Here is a 508-nt window from a genome sequence, read left to right on the forward strand (position 1 = left end):
GTGAGGGTATATTTCATTCTCTGTCTGACTTCGTTACTTTCCTGTTGCTGTAATAAAACACCCTGCTGAAAGCAGCGTAAAGGAAGAGGGGCTTATTTCAGCTTAGGGTTCTCAAGGAACAGAGTCCATCATGGTGGCAGGAACATGAGGCCTCATAGTCACATGACATCAGCAATCAGGAAGCTGAGGGCAAGGCTATTAAGCCTCAAGGCCCAAGCCCATGAATGTACTTCCTCCAGCAATGAAGTGGCCTAAAGGTTCCAAAACTTTCTCAAACAGTGCCACCACCTGGGGACCATGAGTTTAGCACATGTGAGTCTATAGGAGACTTGTCCTATTTAAACTACATTTGTCAGGACACGCTAATCCTCTCCTGTGGTATGTTCTTAGAAGGTATGTCTTACAGTTTCTTCAGTGTAGGGCAGTGGTTCTCAACATGTGGGTTGAGACCCCCTTTGGGGCGGTCACATATCCTGCATATCAGATAGTTATATTACAATTCATAACA

The sequence above is a fragment of the Grammomys surdaster genome, unplaced genomic scaffold (assembly GCF_004785775.1).
Source record: "Grammomys surdaster isolate TR1022 unplaced genomic scaffold, NIH_TR_1.0 262, whole genome shotgun sequence".
NCBI classification, from domain to species: domain Eukaryota; kingdom Metazoa; phylum Chordata; class Mammalia; order Rodentia; family Muridae; genus Grammomys; species Grammomys surdaster.